Below are 19,713 nucleotides of genomic sequence, written 5' to 3' on the forward strand. Positions count from 1 at the left end.
TGGATAGGTTCAGAAAGATGTGCATATTAATTCCTTGTAAAAGGAAAATTATAGTTGAACAATCAACTCAACTTTTCTTTCAAAATGTATGGATTCATTTTGGATTGCCTACTTCTATTGTAAGTGATCGTGATTCTCAATTTGTTGGGAGTTTTTGGTCAAGTTTATGGAACTTGATGGACACCAGATTGAATAAAAGTAAAACTTTTCATTCGCAAATAGATGGTCAAACTGAAGTGGTTAAAAATAAATTTATTCATTTTCTAAGAGGGTATTGCAACAAACATCCTAAGTTGTGGGATGAATAGTTGCATTATATTCAACATTTTTACAACTGAGCAAAACAATCTTCTACTATAACTTCACCTTTTGAGGCATGTCTTGGTTATTTGCCTAAATCGCCTTTCATATTTGAGAAAGATGTAATTGTATATGGACATAGTGACATAGACAAAGCAAAGAAATTCATTGAGAAAATTTAGTTGATCCACCAAACAATTCAAGAACAGCTAGAAAAGAGTCAAGGCAAGTATAACAGAAGGCATGATAAGCATCATGTGGATCATCAGTTTCAAGCAAGTGATGAATTTTGGCTATACATTAGCAAGGAAAGGCTTCAAGGTGAAGGTAAAAAGCTGAAACCAATTTGTGATGGTCCATTTAAAATTTTGGAAAAGATTGGTGATAATTCGTTCAAGCTTGATTTTCCTTCATATATGCAAATCTATTCCGTTGTTAATGTTGAAAATTTGAGATTTTATGAACCTCCTTTGATTGAAGATCAAGAAGAGAATGTTAAAATTCCATCTATTGAAGACTTTTCTCCATTTTCCGTGATGTGCTTCAACAAGTCACTATACTTGACAGAAGGTCAAGGAAAACTAAAAGGGGAAATATTGATTATCTTTGGGTGGGTCTCAAAAGGACACATCCATCAAAGGCCAAATGGATTGAAGTGGGGAAGGTGGAGGAACAAGACCCTCATCTATTTAATAACCAAATATAAATATTTTGGGGTGCAAAAGGCTTCTAGTGGGGAGGAGTGATTAGATACTGAGAATTATGCTCAAAAATCATAGTGTTAGAATCTTGTCAAATTCAACTTCAAATTTAAGAGCTCGTCATTCTGAATCCAACGGTGTGAACGACACTCAAATCCGAGTTTGTATACGGAAGGTAGAGAAAGTCAAAGTTCAAGTTTGACTTGTCTATGTGGAAGGATTGGATGACACGACAAGGGTCCCAACAAATGGGGAAGCACCAAGTGGCAAGTTTCTAATGGGTCCCGCAGATCGCATATTGGGGAAAAACCAAGGATGCAAGTTAGAATTGGTCGAGGCCCCAGCAAGGTTAGGATTTGTGATGTGATCACATATCACAATTGTAGTAGCAACAAGAATCAACACCGACGCAGTTTAGTTTCCAAAATGCAATAGACCCTAGACACGATGGTTTTTTTATGCTACAATTTAATGTACCGATGGGTTTGTCATATCGCACTAGTTATGTTCCTGTAGCTGATTCTCGATTGCGATAAAACCTAGACGTGAGAACTTTATATATCATAGTTTATTACCCTAGCGGGTGCGCAATACCACAATCGTAGTGTTTCCGTGTTAACAAAACCTTCGACCATTGAACTTTTCCAATTGCGATAAGCGGGAGGTTTTGGATGCGATACTCTTATATGTTGTTGTTTAATACCTTGGTGGGTCCGCAATACCACAATCACAACATTTTTTTGTGTTGAGAGCCTGCAAAACTTTCTGATTGAAATTATGATAAGTTTGACATGATACAACCCTCCGAACAGTGAATTTCTCGCTCCATTAGCAGATTTTAGAGCAGAAATGGGGTTTTTGGTCAGTTCTAGAGCAATTTGTTAAATAAATAATGGAGGAACTCGGAGAAGTCATAACTTCTTCAGTTCTTATCCAAATTCGATGAAAAAAGTGGCTAGGTGGCCATTTTTTAGTATTCTGAACTCATTGAGATAGGTTTCAGAGGTATTTGAGCATTGTAAATGCACTTTGTTGTAATTTGAACATAATAGAGAGGCCTAATCCATTGGAAACTAAACCAAGGAGACGTAGCCTAGGAGGGGTGAACTCCTTTATCATATGCTCGTTGTGTGTTGTATTTTGATGTTCTTTGCTATTATTTTGTTGTTACTCAACATATATTTTTATGTAAAATTGTTTATAAAATTTACATAAGAAACTCTTATGGGAATCAATTAATTAAGAAAAAGTATTGAATCCTTAAGCACTCGATAAGCAAATGATAATCATCTTGGGTTTTATTATGAATGGGAATTAGCAAAACATTACTAATCTGCTCCATTTCAGATCATGCATGATGTACCAATTTCTTAGAGATTTGCAATCTTGATGGTTAGCACCAACATCATGCCTTTATTTAGAAACTAACCCTCCAAATTTCCATCCCATTCCTATAACACTAGAACCCTAATCTTCTCAAAAAGAATTCACAAATTCCATCTTAGTAAAATGCAACATGCCTCTCAACTCGATGCGCTAATGTTGCAAACTATTGACTCCAACTTTCTAGATGTAATGAGGAACCAAAGTACCTTGGGTGTTGGTTTGGTCGATATCTCTACACCCCTTTCCAGTTAGCCCTGTCAGTTCTCAAACCTTTTCAATTAACAATACCTCTAAACCAACAACAACACACCTTCTTTTTCACCATGCTAATGATATAGGCTCTTACCTTTGAATTTCCAGCTACGACGAGGAGCTAAATCTCCCTATAGCAGTGGTTTAGTTGATATCCTCATGCCCCTCTCTATTTAACCTTGTCAATTCTCAGACCTTTCCACTTAAAACACTTCGAATTTATTGAATATTTAAAATATAATATATACACTTTAAATTATAATTATATATAAAGTATAATTAATTAGAAAGCATATTTATTTATTTATTTTTATATAAACAATAATTTAATATATTAAATAAGAATTTGGTTTTAAAGTTTAGTCTATATACTTTAAGTATAATTATTGAAAATTACTGTAAATATACTTTAATTTTATTTACTCAATCTTTTAATTTAAGGTAAATGGAATTGTATTTAAAAAAAAAAAAAAATAGTTTTGGTAAGATGCTTCTTACCTTGTTTTTATATTAAAATATTTTTATTTATATTAAAATAATTGTATTTATTTTATAATGTAATTTGAATTTTTTTATATGGAAATATTTATATTTATTTGATTTTTTATGGTTTTTTTTGTTTAAATTGTCATAATAATAGTGTTCTAGAGAAATCTATCAATTCTCTATTGTTGCTACCTACCACATTTGAATGATACTCACTGTTGTAAAAAAGGAGAATTAGTCCAAAATATGTTGTTAAAATCAAATGAGAGTCATGGTAATGACTAAGACTAGCTTTACTGTTAGATACATGCCTAGGATAACTAAAACTAAGTGTAATACATGAGCCTATTACATATTTTAAACGTAGCTATTAGTAATGCTAAAATAATAGACAATGTAGTAGTAGAAAATTGCATCAAGGAAATCTAGAATAGTGTAAATAGAATTAAGATGAGGTGGAGAACTCAATTGGATCATGAGCAACTGCAATAGATAGAAGAGAAGGCATGTTGAGATAAGGAAGGATGATTTCTATGTGTGAAAAACTATTCTGCATGTGTTTGTGGTCCATTTGTATCTCATCAAGTTGAATCATGATTCCTACTTTACTTCATTTGTCTCTGGTAATATTTTTCCAAGTAGCGAGTTTAAGTGTCAATAAAGGTATACAATCATAAAATATTGTTTTTCTAACCCCTATTATGCCAATATTCAAGACATAGTATGTCAATGAAGTTAAAATGTCAAATTCAGATATTGCTTCTTGCCCAATCATCACATCCTCTTCATTAGATTGAATTTCCTCTTGAATTGTGGGGGGGTTTGTTGATGGAAAGGATGAGTACAAGAACAAGAGCAAGAGCAAGCACATGAACCACCAATAGCTCCTTTGGAGCTAGTTCCATGGCGTAAATGGGTTCTCTACATCGATATGGGGGAAACATGACAACATTGTGTAGCACAAAGGAAATAAATCTTTGCCAAGACACGAGAAGGATTGTTGAAGGGATTAAACCAAGAATGTAGGGTAGAGAACTCGAGAGACTAGGCTACAAAGAACCAACAATAAAAGAAATAAGGCCTACACAGGAACTGTAGGAATTTACATGGTAAGTTCCTCAGAAAGAACACCAAAAGGACACCGCTCACAACCAGATCACAGATCAATACACCAGTATTTTTGACGTGGTTAAAACCCTCAAAGAGGGAAACAGTCCACGGCCTGCGCCAACGTGGCTACTACAGGCAATTTATTAATCAAAGAATGAAAATTTACATAAGCTTCTCTCATGCACGGATTACCCGAACAATGACCCTCCATGCGCTTTAAATAGAACTCATGGACCAATCGGGTGTCAAGCCACGGATCAAGTGTCGGTAATACCGAGGAGAGAGTGAACCGTCGGATCACTACATATCGTGACCGTCGGATTGTAAGTTACAAAATGTACAACAGTAAAGAAACACACTTTACCTAACTCTATACCTAACTCTACACTAGACCAAGTTGAACTTAACTATATCCTATGTGTCGGAATATCCTAACATCCCCCCTTAAGAACAACTTGGGATAGGATTGAAGGATTTACAAATATGACACAATAGGAGAAGGAAGGAGGCACTAGAGCCTATCCCCCCTTAGTGACAACTTCCTAAACTCCAAGCATATATCGAAGTTTAGTGAACTTCGCCTCTGTGAGAGCCTTTGTGAAGATGTCTGCAACCTGATCATCTGTTGAACAATACTGCACTTCAAGAACATGGTCATGAATGAGCTTTCTGATGAAGTGCATGTGTAGTTCAATGTGTTTGATGCGCTGATGCTGGACTGGATCTTTGCATAGCTGAATGGCACTTTGATTATCACACCAAAGTGTGGTTGGATGCTGCTGCTCAAAGCCAAACTCTGATAGGATCTGACGAAGCCACAAGGCTTCCTTACTAGCTTCCACGGCACCACGATACTCTGCTTCTGCTAACGAAAGAGAAATGGCAGCCTGTTTCTTACAAGCCCATGTAATAGGTCCTGAACCAATAGTGAAGACTTAACCGGTAGTAGACTTCCGATCATCAGGGTCACCAACCCAATCAAAATCAGTGAGACCAACTAATAGAGGAGCTGCTTTGGCACTGTAATGAATCCCAAACTGTACTGTACCTCGAACATAATGAAGTATTCTTTTAGCTGCTTTCCAATGACTTTCACGGGGGTTTTGCATAAAACGAGCAACAAGGCCAACAACAAAGGAAAGGTCAGGACGAGTATGGGTTAAATACAAGAGTTTTCCTACAAGTTGACGGTATAAGGTAGCATCAACTTTAGGAGAAGTACAAGAGACTGAAAGTTTGACTCCAGACTGAAAGGGAGAAGGGGTTGGCTTACAGTCTTCCATGTGAAAATGATGAAGAATATCACAAGCATACTTGGACGGGAAAGGGAAATACCCTCCTTGGATTGCAAGACTTGAAGACCGAGAAAATATTGTAAGTGTCCTAAGTCTGTCATTTCAAATTTCTTTTTAAGGCTAGACTTCACATGGTTTATAAGGGTGGGATCACTACCAGTAAGAATAAGATCATCAACATAAAGAACAAGGATGATAAGAGAGTTTCCCACTTTCTTGGTGTAGACAGTATTGTCATAATAACACCTAGAAAAGCCAGATTCTAAAAGAAATCTATCCATTTTGGCATACCAAGCCCGAGGAGCTTGCTTGAGACCATAAAGAGATTTCTTAAGTCGACATACAAGGCTGGAGTCTGTTTGGATGAAGCCAATGGGTTGTTCCATATAGATTTCTTCATGCAAGTCCCCATGCAAGAAGGCAGATTTAACATCCATCTGATGGACTTCCCATTTTAAAGAGGCAGCAAGGGAAAGAACAATGCGGATAGAGTTCATTTTGGCAACAGGGGAGAAGGTTTCAGTGTAGTCAATGCCTTCAACCTGTGAAAAGCCCTTAGCAACAAGACGAGCTTTATGTTTATCAACTTTCCCATCTGGTCCATACTTGGTTCTGTAAACCCATTTACATCTAACAAGTTTGCGTCCCTTTGGTAGAGGAACAAGATCCCATGTATCATTTGCCAACAATGAATGATATTCTTCATTCATAGCTGCTTCCCAATGTGGATGGCCTGAAGCTTCTGCAAAAGTGTCAAGATCATGATTTACTGGAGCTTGAGCCAGTAAAGAAGAGGCTCTTTCAAACTGAGAACGTGTACGTCGTTGATCTGTAGGATCACCGGCAAAATCACCTGCAACATCCTGAGTAGCACAGACCCATCTTGGAAGTTGAGGATCCTGAGAAGGTGGGGGAGGATTTTCATCCTCTGAAGAAGAAATGTTTTCAAAAGTAGAAGAGATAGGAAGAAGTGGCACATCCGCCGGACTAGGCTCGCAGGCCGATTTATTTTCATCAAATTTTACATCTCTTCTAATGATAACATTTTTAGACTTAAATGGAATAAGTCTATAACCTTTTACATCTTCAGAATATCCAACAAAAGTACATTTCTCACTCTTAGGTTCTAAAGCTATATGCTTTTCATCTGGAATATGGGCCCATGCTTCACTTCCAAAAACACGAAAGTGACTTACATCTGGTTTAATGGAACTCCAAGCTTCTTCTGGAGTGAGATTCTTTAGAACTTTAGTAGGAGTGCGATTTATTATATAATTTGCACAATTAATTGCTTCGGCCCAAAAACTAAGACTGAGTCCTTTAGATTGCAGCATACAATTAGCCATTTCCTTTAAGGTGCGATTTTTCCTTTCAGCTACACCATTTTGTTATGGAGTGTATGGAACAGTATGTTGCATTTGAATTCCATTTTCGGTGCAAAAGTTGATGAATGTGTTTTTAACATATTCTCCACCATTATCAGTTCTTAGCTTAAGAATTTGATGTCCAGATTGTTTTTCAACAAAGGCTTTGAAGGCCAAAAATGTGTTAAATACTTCGCTCTTGAGTTTTAAGAAGTATACCCAAGTGCGTCTGGAGAAATCATCAATGAAAGTTAAGAAATACTTGCAGCCAGAGAATGAAACAACAGGAAGTGGACCACATAAGTCACTGTGCACAAGCTGTAAAGGGGCTGAGGCGTGCCAAGAGGCACGTTTTTCAAAACTGTCCCGATGATGTTTTCCGAGTACACATCCGGAACAAACACCATCTCTGCAAGATACCATAGGAAGACCTGTCACCATATTTTCTTTACATAGATGCTGAAGGGAGCGATAGTTTAAGTGACCAAATCACTCATGCCAAAGTTTGCTCACTTCATCATTATGAGCAACAAATACTGAGGGAAGATTTGATGACCCAAAGTTGTGAAACTTATACAACCTTGTGGAATCATCAGCAATACCAGTAGCTAGAATCTGTTTAGGATCTCTCAGATCCTTGATTACAACATCATGAGGTGAAAATTCAACAATTTTACCTTCACCTGAATGAGTTATCTGATATACAGATAGAAGGTTGCAGGATAAGGTTGGAACACATAATACATCATTAAACTGACCATTGTCTAGATGAACAGTTCCAGTCCCTATAACATTAAGAGATCTATCATCACCAACATATATTTTTTTGGTGTTACAATCATTTAAAGAAGAAAACATGGCTTTGTTTTTGGCCATGTGATAAGAGGCTCCAGAATCAATGAGCCACTCATGAGAATGAGAAGAAGAAGATACATTTAATGCATAACCAGACTGAGATGATTGACAACGACATGCAGAAAGTGCCATTCCTGAAGTTGAAGTTGAAGTATGCTCCACATGGATGTTATGTTTCTTCATTGCGGCTTCCAAGGCTTCCATCTTCTTAAAGCATTTAGATTCTAAGTGGCCATCTCGATTACAAAAGTTACAATGTCTATCAGTCTTCTTCCATTTGTTTTTGTTGGTCTTATCATTTTGCTGAAATGATCTTTCATTTTGAGGCTGAGTTAGCTTAGGACCCTTGTTTGGTTTAGGACCATTCTTTTTAGGATATGACTTCTTAGGATTCTTTGAATTTGGTTGCTGCTGGGCGGCTAACACTTTCTTGGAAGAGTTTCCAAGATTAAGAAGACCAAGGTGTAAGAGTTTTTCTTGTTCTCTTATTAAAGAATCACAAAAAGAGTCAAAGGAAGGGGCCTTGTAGTATTTTCCTTGACAAATGAAAGCTTCCCTTGTAGAATGGAAAGTGGAAACAAATACAGAGTAGGTTGGTCCCAACTTAGTAAGGATGGAATAAATAAGGTTACTATCTTCTTTCTTAACCTTAACACCTTCCAAGAGATATCTAAGGGTCTTGAATTTGGACAAGAAATATTCAATGCAAGAAAAATTATCAGGATCCAATGTAAGCAACTCATTTTCAAGTTGATGGGCTCTAATTTCATTTTTAATCCCAAAAACTTTAGTGATTTGTTCCAATGCTTCATGAGGAGTCTCAAGTTCTGCAATATGGAATCTAAGATCAGAAGAAATAGACATCCCTATCAAACCACGTGCTTGATCTTGTCTATTTTCCCATTTTGTAGCCTTGTCTTCATCTTTTGGTTTCTTCTCTTGGTCTGTGGCTATTCTGTAGAGACCTTTACTTCTAAGTAAATCTTCCATGTAGGATATCCATTGGAAGTAGTTAGTGCTGTCAAGAATGACTTGGCATGGACTTTCCATTTTTTTTTTTTAAACTGAAGCTGAAGATGCTGAAAGTAAGTGTTCCAATGGATAGATCTTGAAAAATTAGGCGGTTTTGAAAAAAACGGCTCTGAAAAAGGCTTCCGGATGAAGAAGTTATGGCTTTTTGAAAAAAAAATTGTTGAAGTTGCCGGCAAAGTGCGCGAATGTGCGGAAATGAAAAAATCTGCCCCCACAAAATGGAGACTTGAACCCAAGACCTCTACTCTCTTAAAATAGCTTTGAACCAATTAATCTATACAAAAAAATTGAGAGAGAGAAAGAGAGAGAGAGGGGGGGGGCCTTGGTTTGCGTGCTTGCCTTGAGAAAGCTCTTTTTCCCTACAAAACACAAAACACAAAACCCAACACGAATATGAAAAGAAAACGAACCTTATGGCTCGAAGTTAGCTTTAGCCAAAAAACTAGATATTTAAAAAAAATGAACCTTGCGGCTCAAAGTTAGCTTTAGCCGAAAAACTAAATATTTTTCTCAATGTTTCTGATTTTCCGAGATCACACTAAGGTGCAGGGAAAAGAGCATACGCATGAGAAAAATCCTTCCTTTCTGTTTCTGATTTGCCCAGATCGCACAGAGTCGCAGGGCAAAGAGCATACGCAGAAATGAAAGGTATAGATCCGGTTAAAAAAAAGCTAAATAAACCGAAACCGAAATAAGCAGAGAGAAAATAACAGTAAACTGCAAATAAAGATTGTATACCTCCAGATCTTAAAAATGACACAACTAGGGCTACCGGAAACCTTTTCGCGTGAAACGAAAGGGGTTCCTCACTGGAACAGATGCTCCGAACACAACAGAGCAGTCCTCTCGGCCCGAAAGCAGTCAGAAACAGCAGATCTAGGAAACGGCAGTCGGATGCAGTTCTACCGGCTTCAGATTTGGATCACTAATGGACGCGACCCTCAAATAGCTCTGATGCCATGTAGGAATTTACAGGGTAAGTTCCTCAGAAAGAACACCAAAAGGACACTGCTCACAACCAGATCACAGATCAATACACCAGTATTTTTGACGTGGTTAAAACCCTCAAAGAGGGAAACAGTCCACGGCCTGCGCCAACGTGGCTACTACAGGCAATTTATTAATCAAAGAATGAAAAATTACATAAGCTTCTCTCATGCACGGATTACCCGAACAATGACCCTCCATGCGCTTTAAATAGAACTCATGGACCAATCGGGTGTCAAGCCACGGATCAAGTGTCAGTAATACCGAGGAGAGAGTGAACCGTTGGATCACTACATATCGTGACCGTCGGATTGTAAGTTACAAAATGTACAACGGTAAAGAAACACACTTTACCTAACTCTACACTAGACCAAGTTGAACTTAACTATATCCTATGTGTCGGAATATCCTAACAGGAACTTGAGCAGAAGGGAGAGGGTGACAATGCATAGGGGGAAGCGAAACCTAAGAGAGTGATAAAGAAGAAAGACCAGTCATTTAAATTCTCTAACAAATAATTGAATAATTAAAGTTCAACATCTCCATACATGCATTGTAAACCATTATTACGAAATTGAAAATTGAGACATTGGAGTAAGTACTTTCCCAAGAAACTTAAAATGAGGCAATGAGCTACCACAAATAGAGTGAAACTAGAATAATTGTTAAAATTGGAAACTAGGGACAAACTCCATGTGGGTCATCTTATTTATGGCAACTGCTATTTTTCTTGGATTCCTCTAGTCGAGAGGTGTAGGATTGATCTAACGATCATCTAATTCTGACAAGTATTTATGGAGATATGAATTTATTTGTATTTACTTGAAAAATTGTCAAGGTCGGCCAGTAACTAAATATGTGGCACACATGCTCAACGTTTTATATAAATACAAGATAGGTTGAGGCATTATTCACTCATATCTTCTCTCACATTCTTCACTCTCCTTTGTTGATTGGGTTTACATGCAAGGAGCAGCTCACATGTGGGAAGAAGTAGGACGCAGAATGATAAGGAAGGGGGATGCAGAAGGATGCAAAAAAGAGGACACAGAATCTGCAGATGGTATCTTTGACTAGTGTGGACTTTCTAAGGCTATGTTTTTGGTGTGGTTGTCTCTCCTAGGCAGGCCACAAATTTTGGCATGCAAATCAAGGCATTCTGATCTTAGTTTTGACCAACGTTGATTGCCCTAATTGTTGGCAGCAGGTTGAATTTAGTTGACTACATTTTACTGAGTTTTTCAAACTATTTTTGGGCTACCTCTTCTTGCTGTTGGAGGCCGAGTTGACTGGGATATTGACCAAGAAAATTGGAGGTCAATTCTATCTTTTTTGACCAGATTTGACTTTGCTGGTTAGGGTTTGCTGCTGCTATCATAAAATTATAGATTTATGTATTTGTATTATTTCTTTCTTTGCTAAACTATTGAAGATTATAGAAGAATTGATCAAAGGGTTTCCCCGCAATGGGGTTTGTCCCTAGCTATCCACCACATCTAGTGTCTCTTGCCTTGGCTTGTCATTCGTCGACCTATTAATGTTCTATCATCATTTTACTTTATGTTAATGTGATTACTAAATAGTGGCTAATAAGAAGAATTCAAAGTACACTGCTCTAAGCATAGAACATACCATAAATTAACATGGTATCGGAGTTGAGGTGAAAACAAAGCCCAAGTAAGAGCAAGAGCAAGAGAAATCATCGAAGACTATTGGAAAAAGTCTATAGACTCCACGGGTTCCTCATCACACTTCCCCGCCGAAGATAAGCTCCGTGAGAAGTCTTACTATCACATAAGGAAGACATTTCATTTGCGACAAAATTGGCCACTATGCGAGGGAGTGTCCTGATAGAAAGGAAACATCTCATGATGATGATCAAAATCACTCCTGAGGCAATTTCAACAACAATCAAAGGAAGGGTAGGTTCAATGGAAAAGGAAATAGGAATGCCGAAAATAAAGGAAGTGGTCAACCCTCCAAGAAGGAAAGAAACTCCAAGTGTGAATCTAACGTTGTTAACAATAAGCAAGATGAATATTATCTGATATCAACTCTCTCTATTACTTATCCTCCGGATTCATTGGGAAATTGGCTTATTGATAGTTGTGCCTCAAGGCACTTCACTGGTTACAAAGAAGCTCTCTCTAACCTAATAGAGAAGGAGACCAACCTGGAAATTATTCTTGGAGACAACTCCTAATATCTCGTGAAAGGAGTAGAGAATGTTTCTCTTCGATTGAATCAAGGTAACACAATTCATTTGCAGGAAGTTCTATATGTACATGATCTCAAGAAGAACCTGGTATCCATTTCGGCAAGGTAAGATAAAGGCTACAAGGTGGCCTTCATCGATGGCAAGGTACATGTATGGAAAAGTAATTTTAAATATGCTTTTACTCTTGGGTTTCGATTTGACTCTTTATATCAAGTCAAAGGAAGTCCACTGGGTGTCATGTCTTGTGACACATCTCTTCACTATGGCACTGGAGGTTTTCTCACGTTGACTATAAATCTCTACCCGATGTGAGACAAATGGTGACAAGGATGCCTGAGTTTAAAGTAAATCAAGAAGGTGTATGTCTGAGGTGTGCCGAAGGAAAACTCAAAAGGGGACCATTCCCCTCAAGCAATAGCAAGACCTACGGTATATTACAGTTGGTTCACTCTGACATATCTGGTATGATGCCTGTGAACTCCTTGGGAGGATATTTATATTAACTCACTTTTACATAATGATTATTCTCGCAAGACTTGGATATACTTCTTGAAAAAAAAGGATGAACTGTTCTCCTGGTTCCATCACTTCAAAGCCTTGATCGAGAATCAAATTGAGAAGAAGATCAAGATCTTAAGGAATGATAATGGGACCGAGTATGAATCCAATGAGTTCCATGAATTTTTTAAGGAAGCTGGAATTAAGAGGGAGACCACAACACCATACACTCCTGAGCAGAATGGTGTTGTGAAAGGAAGAATCGTATGATTATGGAAGTTGTTTGTTCCATGTTCCATGATTAAAGGCTTCCGAAGTTTCTATGGGCCAAAGCTGCAAATACTGCCGTATATGTTAAAAAATGATGCCCTCATCAAGCATTGGATTCCAAGACTCCCAAAGAGATGTTCACTAGTAAGAAACTTGATGTATCTCATTTTATAATTTTTGGAATTCCTGTCTATTTTCCCATGCCGAAAGAGAAAAGGAACAAATTGGGTGCATCTGGAAAGAAGGGAATCTTTGTGGGCTATAGAGAAAATACTAAGGGCTATAACATCTATGTGGCTAGTCAAAGGGAAGTTGAGATTAGCCATGATGTCACCTTTGATGAAGATATGGCTCTTAGCAAAGTTGAAAATCTTCCTATACTAAGGAAATTTGGAGAAGCTGACACCAACAAACCAGAGGAAATGCAAGATGAAAAGATGCCCGAAGTGGAAGAACTTGTGGACCATATTGATCCCCCTTTGCAAGAGCCTTCATATTCTAGGAAGAAGCCCTCATGGTGTAGGGGACACTTGATGTGTTGAAGGACACATTTCTTCCAAAGGGACTTTCCAGGAAAGTAAGAAGCCAACTAGGTATCATGGATACTTGACCATTATGAGCACAATCATTCAAAATGAGCCCTCATCATTTGCAAATGATGTGAAGCATCAAGTATGGAAGTATGCTATAACTGAGGAATACGAGTCCATCATGAAGAACGATGTATGGGATGTGGTCCCCAGACCCCAGGACAAAGCAATTGTCACTTCAAAATGGCTTTACAAGATAAAGCATGGAGCTGATGGAAGTGCTGAAAATTACAAGGCTCGTTTTGTCGCTCATGGCTTTTCTCAAAAGGAAGGTGTAGACTATGACAATATATTTGCACTTGTTGCCCGATATACCACCATCCACTCGATCATAGCCCTTGTTGCTTCACAAGGATGGAACCTACATCAAATGGATGTCAAGACCGCGTTCTTGCATGGTTCAATCAAAGAGGAAGTCTATGTGGAACAACCCGAAGGATTTGAGATTCATGATCGAGATTCTCACGTGTGCAGGTTGAAGAAATCCCTCTATGGGTTGAAGCAAGAACCCCGAGCTTGATATGTGGGGATCGATAGCTACTTGATGAAGTTGGGATTCACTAGGAGTGAAGCTGACCCTAACCTTTACTTTAAGGTTGAATATGATAAACCTCTCATATTGGTGTTGTACGTTAACAAACTATTTCTGACAGGTGGAGACCCTCTCATTCACAAATGTAAGAGGGAGTTGGCTTCCGAGTTTGAGATGAAGGACCTAGGGCTGATGCATTATTTCCTAGGACTGGAAATATGGCAGAGGCCAGGGGAGATTTTCCTATCTCAAGGAAAATATGTGGTGAAGATATTGGAGAGATTCAGTATGGTGGATTGCAAGCCCGTGACTACCCCAATGGAACTTGAATTCAATAAGTTAAGCGGTAGTGTTGTTGGACCTGTTTTGCAAAATGTTGTCGAGTATTGTAAACTCATCGGAGCATTGATATTCTTGGTGAACTCATGTCCAGATATACATTTTGCAGTCAACATATGGTTGAGCCTCACCACTCACATTGGATTGGTGCCAGGAATCTGTTGAGTTATCTTTGTGGCACAATCACTCATGGGTTGAGATACACTGCTAGATATGTGAGACTACATGGATATACCGATGCTGATTGCGCAGGTAGTGTGGTGGACCAAAAGAGCACTTCCAGGTGTTGTTTCTCTTTGGGATCTGCCTCGATATACTAGATGAGAAGGAAGCAGAAGTTGGTGGCTTTGAGCACCACTAAAGCAGAATACACTGCTGCAAGTATGGCCTCTTGTGAGGTTGTCTAATTGTTGAAGATCTTCAATGAGCTGTTTTGAATTACACTGGATACTACCGTGATCCTACGTGACAACCAGAGTGGGATTCGTTTATCATAGAATCCCATATTTCATGATCGCTCCAAAAATATCGATATCAGGTACCACTTTATCAGGGATATGGTACAACGGGGAGAAATAAGGCTCCAACATATCGTATAGATGACCGGGTCATCGACATTCTGATGAAGCCTCTAGGAAAGCTCAATTTCTTGACTTTCCGAGAATGACTTGGAGTTGTTGAGAGACCCTCTCATGAGGGTCCTGCATGAGGCGTGTATTGAGCTTTGGGAGCTCCGGGGGGCTTTCGGTACTTCTTGGAGCGACAAGTGACCATAGGGTGAATCACACTCCCCTAGTGGTGCACTATGTATACGGTGAAAGGTTCAACCTTCCCCTGTGATACCCCATGGCGACTTAGGGACAGGATGAATGGTTCTCCTATCGAGGCATCCTACTCATGTAGTCTGAGACTCATGGGAAGTACCTCTAATATGGACAATGAGTAGGGAAATTGGGTTAGGGACCATAGTAGTAATATCGATGGACAGATCATTGTATCTACCATACACCCTATGCTAGGATGACCTCCATTGATTTGGGATCAATGAAGTTGATCTGGGATTAGTATGAGTGGTTTGAGACACTCTCTTCTGGCACTGATGTGGGATCAGTAAGAGTGGTATGACACACTCTCTTGGACTGACTTCGGGTCAGTGGAGGATGGTATGATACGTCCTCGATCATTTCTTCTTCTTCATAGTTCAACAGATCAAAGCAGTGCATGATAGTTCATTTGATGGCAAAGATAGTACCGACGGTCAGATTGATTAGCAGATGGAGTTCTCCCTAGTTGAGAGGGAGTGTTAAAATTGGAAACTAGGGCCAAAATACATGTGGGTCATCTTATTTATGGCACTTGATATTTTTCTTAGATTCCTCTTGTCGAGAGGTGTAGGATTGATCTAACGATCATCCGATTCTGACAAGTATTTATGGAGATATGAATTTACTTGTATTTACCTGACAAATTGTCAAGGTCGGCCAACAGCAAAATATGTGGCACACATGCTCAACGTTTCATATAAATACAAGATAGGTTGAGGCATTATTCACATTCCCCACTCTCCTTTGTTGATTGGGTTTACACACAAGGATCAACTCACACGTGGGAAGGAGGACACAAAATGAGAAGGAAGGAGGATGCAGAAGGATGCAGAATCTGCAGATGGTATCTTTGACCAGCGAGGACTTTCTAGGTCTGCGGTTTTGGTGTGGATGTCTCTCCTAGGCATGCCGAAAATTTTGGCACGCAAACCGAGGCATTCTGACCTCATGTTTGACCACCATTGACTTCCCTACTTGCTGGAAGCAAGTTGACTGCATTTGACTAAGTTTTTTAGGTTGTTTTTGGCCTACCTCTTCTTCATGTTGGAGGCTGAGTTGACTGGGATATTGACCAAGCAAATTGGAGGTCAATTCTATCTTGTTTGACCAGCTTTGACTTTGCTGGTTAGGGTTTGCTACTGCTATCATAAAATTACATATTTTTGTACTATTTCTCTCTCTGCTGAACTATTGAAGATTATAGAAGAATTGATCAAACGGTTTCCCCACAATGGGGTTTGTCCCTAGCTAGCTGCCACATCTAGTGTCTCTTGTCTTGGCTTGTTTTCTGTTGATCTATTAATGTTCTATCAACATTTTACTTTATGTTAATGTGATTGCTAAACAGTGGCTAATAAGAAGAATTTGAAATAAACTATTCTAAGCATAGAACATACCATAAATTAACAATAATCCACTGCACCAATCAAAGTAAAAAGAAATGCTTGAAACTACAATTTGGTGGGGAAGGTTAAGACAAAGAGGCTTGGTCTTACCCCTAAAGAAAGGAAGAGTTGGTTTTCCAAATTTAAATGAAAAACACATGGTTGAGAAAAAAACTCAAAACCTTATAGTGAAACTCAATTCTAAACACTAATAACCTAAAATAAATATAAAAATCATAATAGATGCACAAAGCATAATAAAATTCCCTCCCATTCCCTCCATTTTATTAGTATCCAAAACCTTGTCTATGAAATGAATGCACAATATAAATCTTATTGTTAAATGATAGTCTCGAGAGAATAAATGAAGTGTTCCACAAAATATTAATAAATGAACATGGTCGTCATGCCTCTCTCATCAATGACCTGAGGTGACAATGCGGTGATCCCACATTTCCTTCTTTTAACACATTCGGTCACCCATTCGAGGATTTGACTTTTTATATTAATGAATAATTTTAAAATAAATAATGTAAAATATATTTTTTAAAATTTCAAATTATATATATATATTTCATAAAAATATAAACTTTGTTTACTAAAAATACATAAAATTAATTAAATCATTTTTTTTTATATTAAATAGAGAAATTTATACTAGATAATAAAATAAAAATAAATAAGACATGAATATGGTGGTCAAATGTACGTTGAGATAATCAAACAAAAGTATCTATTTAGGAAATTCCTAGATATAATTGAGCTACTACTATCTTACCATTTATAAAGTTTTTGTATTTAAGCTTTTGTGATCCATAATGAATTAAGCAAAGTCTTTAGGTAGAAATCAAATAAAAGAAATTTTTGGCCAATGCGTTTCGAACCAACAAGTATGGTTCATGATTAAGACCATGGAAAAGGCCTAAATAGAAGCAATGTAGAGACATAATTTCAAGTAATTTTTATATTTTCCCAATAATATTTAAATTATGATATTAATTTATTAATATATTAAAAAAATATATTATTAAGTAACAGATATATTAAACGACTAGTTTTTGAAAAATATATTTAAATTAATTTATTAAAACCAAATATTACTAATTTTTGAAAAATGATATTTAAATTAATTTATTAAAAATAATTAATAATAATATTTTTAATCTGTATGATAGAAATATTTTTAGAAAAATCACATCAAGAATTTCGTCCACACTTTTGTCAGGATACTTTCATCGACCTTTACAAGTTGAATAATCAGATCATGGCTTCATGTTAAATAGGGATAGCAGAACTTCAAACGGCTAGGCTTCATGTTAAATAGGGATAGCAGAACTTCAAATGGCTAGGTTTAACCAGAAAACGATTAAGGTTTAACCAGAAAACGGTTATATTGGACCAGCCTGGACAAACCACTATACTTTACCAAAAACAGCTAGATTTAACTAGATAATTTTTTTTGAATAAATAATATATGTATTTATAATATTAATATATTTTATGACTTTTAATCATTAAAATTGAATAAAAATGTTAACCAAATTTGTTATAAAATAATTAAACTGGGGACTATAGTAACCTATATTAAAGGATATAGGGATAATTAGTAAAGTTCATAATATTAAATATTAATATTACTATAGTAATTAAAGTATGGGTGATAAATTTTTTTATTTATTTAATTAATTTATTTATTTTTTTAAGGTAACATTAACATAATTAGTTTGTCATAACAAGGAAAATTTCCTAAGAAGAACAAGACAATGGTAGAGGGGAGGAGGCGGAAAGGAAAGGGAGGAAATGACTAGGAAGAGGAGGGATCCAACATGAAACTAAGCAATCTTAGCAATGACCTAAGCTACAAACATGATGTTTAGTCTTCACAGCATGCTCCGCTGGTGCGGAAGACTTGGTTCTCTCATGTTTTAGGCCTGCTGGGTGCTTATTAATCCTTTGATTAATAGATCACAAAAGCTTAAATTCCAATATTTTTACTTTTTACTTTTTATATAGTTTATTTATTTTTATCTCTCATATATATATATATATATATATATATATATATATATATATATATATTAAAACACCCTCTCTTTTATGTTTTTATTTTGCTTAATTTTTCTTTAGTTTATTTAATTATTTTTATATAATTTTATTTAATTTTATTAATAATAATAAAAAAATATTGAGAATTATGCATGGATCCCTCTCTTTTATGTTTTATTTTGTTTTTTAATAGTGTATTGTTTTATCTTGATTCATCCCTTTCATTATTTATTTATCTTTATTTTTAGTCTATGTGGTTTTACTTAATTTTAGGTAGGATAATTTGTTTAAATAAATTGAATATTTTAATTAGTAAATAATAAGGAATTAATAAATTAAATATTGATTTAAACAAACAAAATTATTATTTAATAATTATTTAAACCAGTCAAATTAATTCCCCTAGTCAAATATAACCTTTTAGTTAATTTATTATATGTAAATCTTTATATTATACTAGATAATTTCCCTTCCTAGTCATATGTAAATATTTAAAGTATTATACTAGATAAATTTTACTCCCCGGTAAAAAATAGTCGTTCCTCTACCCTTTAGGTCGAATTTTCACCTCATCTCGTCCTAAGATGAATACACTAGTTGTTTAGAAACGCGTCGACCAAATATTTTCAATGTGATTTTTTCGAATTTTTTTCATTAATAATAAAACTCTAAACAAAGAGGGAAGTCAAAAATTATAAAAACGATCCAAGACCCTACCTAAAGAAATATTTGATTTTTCTTAAGATTTTTCTATTTTATTTTAATTTTCACTAAATTTATATAATAAATGCATAGTTGAGATTATTTATTTTTTATGATTCACATTATCCACATTAAAACATTAATGCATATTCCTCTCCCACCTTGAATTAGAAAGAACCTATTCATGTTCTTTCTTTCTATTTGTATATTCAATATTAAAATATTTTAATCAATATGTTTATGGAAGTATTTGATTGATGATTCACATTATTTTTTTGGTTGTTAATATTTTTCAAATATTATATATTAACTCCATATTAAGAATGTAATAAATTACACCTCTCTTACAATGGAAAGTGAAAATATAAGATTTTTAATTTAAATTACTTTACTTTTCTTTAAATAAAATTGATATGAAATATGTTATTTAATATGAATATTGAAATATATATTACACATAATACATGAATTATATAGAATAAATTATGACAAGGAGTGCTTTAACAATACAACCATTCACCGTCAATCCAAAACTCTTTGA

Source organism: Pinus tabuliformis, chromosome 2_2 (assembly GCF_031772625.1).
Source record: "Pinus tabuliformis cultivar Carrire ecotype Pingquan chromosome 2_2, CPIR1, whole genome shotgun sequence".
Taxonomy (NCBI): Eukaryota; Viridiplantae; Streptophyta; class Pinopsida; order Pinales; family Pinaceae; genus Pinus; species Pinus tabuliformis.